A 7928-nucleotide genomic window follows, 5' to 3' on the forward strand; every position below is an offset into this window, starting at 1 on the left:
CTGCAGGGGGCCGCGCGGGCAGCAGCCCGGCAAACATCAGACCAAGCCGGCCTGCTAACTGCCTTCTCTGGAGCAGAAGCACACGGAAGAGACGCTCCAGCAGCCAAGGCAACTTCACGTTTCTCCCGAGGGAATCAGGCCCAAATGTTTACGTTCAGTCCACGTCCTGATGCTCAGTTCGCGCATAGCTCAGTATAGGCATAAGCCAGCCTTTATTAACACGTTTTTCATCGTAGAGTGATCAATAATCCATAAATATAACGTTAAGCAGGTAAGAGGCAGTCACGTGACCCGTCTCTTGCATTTATCACGACTTAATACTTAATCAAACGTCTTATTGGCATATTTTAGAAATTCAAAACTAAAATGGTGTCAGAAACCTTGCCTAACCCTGAAGTGTGTCTGAAGCCGTCATGTGACCCCGCAGGCGGGATGCTCCAGCTTTGACCTACATCAGAAGGAAGACGCACTAAACTCCAGTCATTCACAGACTTGAGGGTCTGAGCATCTATTTATACAGCAGGTAGTGATGCTAAGGGGATTGCTGTCAGTGGTGCATACAGGTAAATAATCCCCTGGAGGAGGAAGCAAAAGCTCTGGATCAGAACAGGACTTTGTTTCATGGACCATCTGAGGAACATGAAAAGGTTGAACCAAAGGAGACACACATCTGAAAACGACGTCATGCATCATCATCTCAAGTTGAACCCTTTCATTGAGAAGCATCCTCATTAAGGCTTTATTACTGGAGGAGCGGAGGATCCAGAACAGGGTTCCTGGAGATGTTCTGTTCTAGAACTGTGCTGATGTCTGCGTTTGCCATGAAGCTCTGCAGGCGGTTTGTTGCAACAGCTGGGTCTGACATGGAGAGCGTGGATGAGGGCAGGCGGAGGCTCAAACCTCTGCAAAGACTGTCAAACTGAACGCCACTCACCACAGTGCTGCATTTAGCTTATTCAAAGCTTTCACGACGTTTACGCTGCATACGTTTCCCGTCTCAAACCAGAGGAAATGTTTTCTGTTCTGAAACAGAGAAATCCCTCATCTGGACTTAAAGTCTTCTTTCTTTGAAATGTTTCACGACTTGATGAGTTACCTCACCTGGATAAAAGAGAACCTTCATTGACATGGAGAAATCCACATTTACGACATCTTTGAATTAGCTAAAAGAAAGTCTTAAAGATGAGGGAGATTCTCCTGAATTAATGCTGCAATATCATGCTATTAATGGAAATCTACCACTGAGTGAAGCTTCTAAAAGTTATTTTGAGAGGACTCTCTAAAACACTGATATATATATTTATATAATATAAGGCTCAATTTTCTGTCCGCATGTCCCCCCATCCTCAGAAAAATCCCACGAGGACATGTTAAAAACAGCACGAATCTGTTCAAAATGATAAGACCACAGAGCTGCATATCTGTTTGCTGTTAATATCTGTGGGTACAATAAAGCTTTTTGTTTTTTGAACAGAGTCAATCTCAGCAGATCTAGAATGTGTGCTGTTAATCTGCCCCCGTTTGCTCATGGAGGGAAACCCTGAGCGCGCGCTCGTGACGCTGCAGCTTAGTGTTCCCGTGAGTGTGCGTGCAGGCCGCTCGTCACGCAGGAGCACGTCGCCGGGCTCTAAGCTGCTGGATGTGTAGGCGCAGCACGCGGGGCCCAGCAGTGAGGCAAGCTGCTCACCTCTCTCCACAGAGCCCCCCCCCCCCTCTAGGCCTGTAATAGTAGAGGCTTAGGTTGGGGTGGGGGAAGGGCAGAGGTGCACAGGTTTCTGATCAGACAAGAAAACTAGGCCAAGACCAACAGCCCCCCCCCCCCCCCTACACAAATGCAACAACTTTGGCGGGGCTGAGCCGCCCGTGGGCCCAATGGCCGCTGATGTTTGAGACGCAACACCTGCGCTCTCATAGCTGAGTTATGATTCATGCTCCTCGGCCCTTCGGCAGCCGGGGGCGGGAGCGGGGATTGATGGCGCTGGCTGAGCGCAGAGGGAAGCGTGGAGACACCGTACCGTCCCTGTTGGAGGATGTGAGGAAAACCAAACATTTGGTTGGAAGAAGGAGCAGGAACCTTCATCATCAAATCAAATTCCCACCAAGATCCACAGTTAGAAAGTCTGGGACATCACTTAGTTTGAATCTAGAATCAAGTTCATAATCCTCCTGCTAACCTATGAGGCCTTACATGATATAACCCCATCCTATATCAAAGACCTCATGGTTCCTTACCAACCAAACAGAACACTTGGGCTCCCAAAATGCAGGACTGCTTGTGGTTCCTAGAATTAGTAAAAGTACAGTTGGAGGTAGAGCGTTTAGCCACCAAGCCCCTGTCTTATGGAATAAGCTCCCAGCTCATGTAAGAGAGGCCGACACAGTTCCCACTTTCAAAGTTAGTTTGAAAACATTCCTCTTTGGACAGGCTTATTGTCAGACTAGCAAGTATTCAGATAATATATAGCTGATAGTAGGCTGCTAGAAGTTTGAAGCTGGAGAAAGTACGGTATTCCAGATTCCAGTTGGCTCATCCGTGCCCCTGTACCTGACTGTGTACCTGGTCTCTGCTCCTGGTCCTACACTTGGCTGTGGATCTTGCCTCTGGCTCCACCTGGATGAAGCCCATCTGCTGGACTTTTAAAACATGTAGTTGTAGAGTTAGATAAGATAATTCTTCTCTCAGAGTTCTGGTACATCGCCTGTCCGTCCTGGGAGAGGATCCCTCCCTCATGTGGACACCCCTGACGTTTCTTCGTTTTTTCCGGAATCCGTTTTTTTAGGAGTTTTTCCTTACCGAGAAGGAGGGTCTAAGGGCAGGGATGCCCAGTTTAGCTTAGTCTGTTTAGTTTAGTTCACAATTTTCCTATTGAATTCTATGACTTCATGTTCTTATACAATTATGGTATGAAGCCCATTGAGACACCTATTGTTGTAATATTGGGCTACAGAAATAAATTTGAATGGAATTAACCTCCCAACTCACACACACACACACACACACACAGACACACAGACTCACACTATCTATTTACCGAAGTAAACCTGAATCAACAGTTTTGTGTTTTGCTGCTGTCTGCTCTCATTTTACAAAGCCTGTGCTGCACCCCCCTCCTCCTGCTACTTCATGGGACTCCTCCCTTCCATCTTGGATTCCCATTATTGCGCTGTTGCAAGGGAACCTGTACCCCCCCCCCCCACACACACACACACACACACTTCAGGTAAACAAAAAAACAGGGGAGGGGGCCACCAACAGACACAAGGCTGAGCAGAAGGCACACCGGGGACTGCAGGGGCAGTTGGTTTTAACATGAAACAGGTAGCAAACAGGAAGTGGTGTGAAGACGGTGACCAGAGTCAGGAAGAGTCTGGAACAACGCAGCAGCAGATCAGCTGAACTGACTCTGAATCAATGGAAGGAGGCATGTCAGACGGGGGGGCTACGTGGGGGAGGGACGTGAAGATTGTTGGTGTGGTGGGAGCACTGCAACAACAATAACAGCAGTGTGTGTGTGTGTGAATGAGTGCATGTTGTGGCTCATGAAAGTGATGAAATGACATCTCTGCTTCAGCCTGCAGCAGCTGCAGCAGCTGCTGCAGCTGCTGCTGCTGCAGCCAGGACCTCCCCGTCCACATATCTGAGCGACTCCCTGATAGCTGCTGCTGGTCAGGATGCTCCGTCTGCCTCTAATGAGCTCTTCCTTCACAAAGGCTGGTCTGTGTGCAAACAGGTTTATGTCTTTTCATCGTTCCATCGTCTGCCTAATCTCATTTTCATGGCTGTTTACTGAGAGGAATCAGTAAATCCTTCTCCCAACAGAACGTCATGATGTGCTTGCATAGATTTAAAGTTCCTCAATGATGCTGTGGAGCAGTGTCCACCACAGCAACCATCCCATCTCTCCATAAAGCAGAGCTTCCAGGTAGAACATTTGAAAACCGTGTGGTGGTAATGTTTAAATGAGGTTAAAGCTCCTCTTTTTCCTTGTTTTCTGGCTTCTTTCATCTCTTTTCTCCTCCCCTCCCCCTTTCTTTGCAGATTAGAATTCATTAGCAATCAAAGAGCCTCCAGAGAGCTCCAGCTCTTAATTGCCTCCTCATTTGCATTTTTGCATATTAATGACTGCAGGGTTTTGGTGGGATTTTGCCGCAGTGGTTTAAAGGCACCTCAGTCCTCTGGGGAGCAGAGATGGCTGGAGGCACAGCTCCCAGCCGGTCCCTCCGTCCTTCCCAATGGGGAGCTGGACGGAGCCGGAGGGGGGGGTGCGATGGGTCGTGAGGGGACTGCACAGGTTAAAGGTCGTTGTTTCTGCTCAGCATAAGAAAGAACACGTCCTCCACAATTCCTAATTATTCTCATATTGAGCAATTTGAACACCTGATCTGAAGAAAATCTCCCCCAGGAGGAGGAAATCTATACTGCAGAGATTGCACAGTCTCCTCCTCCTGTGGACCACAGCTAGTCCGCATTAGGCTCATGTCCCACCATGGCAGAGCCTAAAAAAGCAGCAGGACTCTCCTTCAGGTTCAGACTCACACAAACTGCACAAAAGCGCACATGCACACACACACACACACACACACACACACACACTGCAGGAGTACCAGTAGCAGGAGAACGCTGGACTCTCATCCTCTGCATGTTAACTCTGAGAGAACGGCCCCCGGGGGCTCCTGCCCCTCAGGTGCTGCGCCTCTTCTTCTCCTCCGTACAACTGGTGTGTGAACACAAGAAACGGCACACAACCAGGATCGTTCCTGGTCTCCCCACAGACTGGAGATGCTCCTCCTGCATTCACATGCTCCTCCAGGAGCAGCGCATTACAGCAGACGGGCTGCAGAGCAGGCCTGCAGACTGCTGCAATGTGTGGGCCACTGGGGCGGGGTTAATGAGCTATTCTGTGACCCCTGTCACAACCCCTCCCCCCCATATCACCCCCAGGGAGCAGGCGAACAGGAAGGCCGGGGGACGAGCAGCCTGCGTCCGAGTCCGGACTCTCCGCTGCAGCGCAGGCAGACACGTCAAGCTTCCCGCAGACAAAAGCGTCCATCAGGGCTGAGAAGGAGTCAGGAGTAAATTCAGGAGGAAGGAGCGTCCCTGCATGTGGAAAGGAGTGAAGATACCGCCACCTGCTGGAGAGCTTCGTACATGAAGGAGGTCACTTTGTAAATGAACGGAATCCAAAGATGTAAACAAAGTAAACAAGCTGCTGTAAACAGGAGGGGAGGGGCACACGAGTCAAGGATCGGACAAAGCAGCTTAGCCACCATTGTTTTAATAGAAATATCTTATATTCTTTAAACCAGATGCCAGACATTTTTGGATACATAAAAAAAACAAAACTGAAACAAAAATCAACACAAACTGGAATTTGACGGATTCAAATGTGTGGATTTAGTGGTCTCTTTACATCACCGTTTCTATGGGAACAAAAGTGCAAATTCTCTCAACTGAAACGTCGGTGTGGCGTTCCCTGCAGCGTTTGTGTGGACTGATGGTTAGAAAAGTAGAAAAGTTCTTCAAAATGCACACGGAACCACGTGGCACCGAAGTCTGCTGCCCCCCCCCCAGGTCTGACTTTGCTTTGTAAACCATCAAGGGCAGCTTACGTGGGAGTGGCCAGGTTGCAGGTCCGATTCCTGAAAAAAGGGGCGGGATTTTAACGGTAGAGACTGTGGGGCAGCAGATTTCTCTGCTTGGGGTCAGTGAACATTTCTTTCCGATTTCAGAGGGATCTCAAACACAACGGGATCATGGAAGAACCGCCCGTTCCTTCTCCCAGCTTCAAACATAAATGCTCCAGTTTAAAGGATTCCTCCGCCCCACTGCAGCGCAGCAGGTTCTCCTGATGTGGTCAAACAGGCCAACGTTCTGCAGGGAACGTGGCGGGAGGTGTACACGTTCTAGAGCATGTCAAGTGTTCAGACGCCAGAACCTGCAGAAGATGCTGCAGGTTCCACATTTAGCACTGAAAGCTTTGAGATGTATTTCTGTCAAAGGTCCTGCCGTCAGATCCACTGACCACTCTCCCAACAAGAGCAGCTGTGGTGCAGCGGCCGTCCTGGGCCCCCCCACCACCTCTGACCACAAAGGAGCTGCAGAATTCTGATCGTAAGACCGTTAGAGATGTTTTGATGTCCAGATGAGCTCCAGCTTACTGTCATCCAGACTGCATTCATTCAAGTTTTTTTTGCTCTCATTTACATATAAATAAAGTTTACACTTAAATAATGGTTTCCATGGAAACCAGGGACAGAAACACAACAGCAGTGACACCCATGAACGCATAGAAAGAATCCAGGATGGCCTTTTGCAAAGTGCTTTTGTTACAATCGCAGAAGCTGAAAAAAGGCAGTTTCAAAGCGATATGGTGGGGGAGGGGGTCCAAACTGTAATGTCCACCGTTAACAGCCCAAGAAAAGTTTGGGGGGAGGGGGGGGGCAGTGTGAGAACTTGAACAACCTGGAACTGCACTGTTTTGTACATATAACCCCCCCCTCCTCAGCGTGTTATCTCTGATCAGAGGACGGTCTCCATTTGGGGGGGGGGGGGGGTGAAGATGGCAGAGATGGGGCAGCCCCCTCCCTTACAGTCCAAGTCATATGGCTGAACTTCACGTGGCTTTCTTTCCTCTGATGAGCGCTTCACCTGATCGATATGGGGGGGGGGGGGGGGGCTAACATGTCAAACAGCCAATCAGAACAAAGCAGACACTGAGACTCAATGCATAGCAAAGAAAATCCACCTGAGTAGAGCTGAGTAGAGGTCAGCGACAGCCGAACCGCTTTCACGGATTTTTATTTTATGGCCATGCAGTTCCTGCTTCCCTGTCTAAACCCCCCCCCCCCCCCCACACACACACACACACACGGAGCCCTTCTCCCTGATGCCAACCTTTGCCTCCCCACAGACGGAGGAACTGCCCCCTTCCATGAAAAACCCAGGCAGACGCAGAGCCAGGGTGCGTATGCGGCGCCAGGCCGGCCAGGAATCAACACAACCATCAGCCCCCCCCACCCCAACCCCCTGGTCCCACAGTCCCGTAATTGCAGTCAGCGTGTCCTGCTTTACGAGATTCCACCGTTTTTATCCGTTTATGGCCACGACCGCCATCAACATCGACAAGATAAGAGCAGGAAACCACCTGACAAGGTATGGGGGGAGGGGGGCACCCATACCTGCTCCTTAAGCAGACAATCCTGCTTTGATCCAAAACCCAAAGATCTTCTGGAGAAGGTGACGCACCGTGACACCCCCCACCCCCCCAGCAGGGCCAACATTTAAGGACTCCTTGGTTCTGTTCAAGTGTGCTTGCAGACAGAGCTGGTGGTGATCTGCAGCAGCAGACGCAGGACGTCCCATCTGCAGATCCCTGACCTCTCAGAGAAGCGCCACTGTCTGCTTCCCTTTTCATACGGAAGTCGCTTTTTTATTAATTTACTTTTAATCTCTTTCCAGAGAAATCAGGTGAAATGGATTTATTCCAGCTCAGGGTTGATGGTTCCAAACCCCCAGAGACGTGAAGGAAAGCCTTTTCCTGCTTTGGTTTGATGGTTCCTGGACATCTTTACATTTTTTAGTGTATAGCATCACTTCTCTACAGGGGTTGGATGGACTGTATAAGACTGTTGAGTCTGGAGCTGCATGCTCCTGAAGCAGCCGGTCTCTGAGGTTCTCCAGTCTCCTTGCTCCTCCTGCTCCAGCAGCAGGAGGAGCACTTTTTCTACATTAGTGCAAACGTTTGCTCTCTCCGCTAAAGCACCACTTCCAGTGCTATCAGGGTTTCTTATTCCCAACCCACCCAAGCACCTCTTTACCCCACCCTCCTGGCATAGTATCCCAACACCATGACCGGGCCCCCCCCCCTCCCAAAAAAAACGAAACCCACGCAAACACAAAAGATCGCTTGACAAAACAGCTAAAGCAG

The 7928-nt window shown here is 49.7% G+C and overlaps 1 long non-coding RNA gene across 1 annotated transcript; it reads left to right on the plus strand.

Annotated features, from left to right (window-relative positions):
- The first annotated feature begins 82 nt into the window (after positions 1-82).
- Positions 83-1475, plus strand: LOC144991859 (uncharacterized). Its single transcript, XR_013655517.1, has 2 exons — positions 83-271; positions 428-1475. It is a non-coding gene; the product is annotated as an uncharacterized LOC144991859 (long non-coding RNA).
- Positions 1476-7928: the final 6453 nt, after the last annotated feature.

Source organism: Oryzias latipes, chromosome 4 (assembly GCF_053564925.1).
Source record: "Oryzias latipes strain Hd-rR chromosome 4, Olatipes_Hd-rR_3.1".
Lineage (NCBI taxonomy): Eukaryota > Metazoa > Chordata > Actinopteri > Beloniformes > Adrianichthyidae > Oryzias > Oryzias latipes.